A 419-nucleotide genomic window follows, 5' to 3' on the forward strand; every position below is an offset into this window, starting at 1 on the left:
AAAATTGATTGGTAAAGCCTTAAAAGTCAGAACGCGGCAATTCAATTGTATAAAAAAAATTGATTATACAATTTTATACAATTATTTATACAATTTTTAATAAATAATAAAGAACTTGTATTTAAAAATTTTTTCAATACATCATATTATCAATAATTTCATTTTTGAATTGCCGCGTTCTGACTTCTAAGTCAGAACGCGGCTTTAACCAATCATATCAATTCACATTCGACACAATAAAATCATTTACTATCGTTGAGTAAACTGCACGTGTGGTCTGTACGTCGAATGATCACGCGTCTCCGAATTTTCGTGTGACGAACGAAATTCGTGATTTGTGATTAATAATAAATTAGTAGTGACAGTGGAGATTAACTAATCTCTAATTTAATCGATAATTCGGTAGTAAATTTGATCCA

This window comes from Wasmannia auropunctata, unplaced genomic scaffold (assembly GCF_000956235.1).
Source record: "Wasmannia auropunctata unplaced genomic scaffold, wasmannia.A_1.0 LD335997.1, whole genome shotgun sequence".
In the NCBI taxonomy this organism is placed as follows: Eukaryota; Metazoa; Arthropoda; class Insecta; order Hymenoptera; family Formicidae; genus Wasmannia; species Wasmannia auropunctata.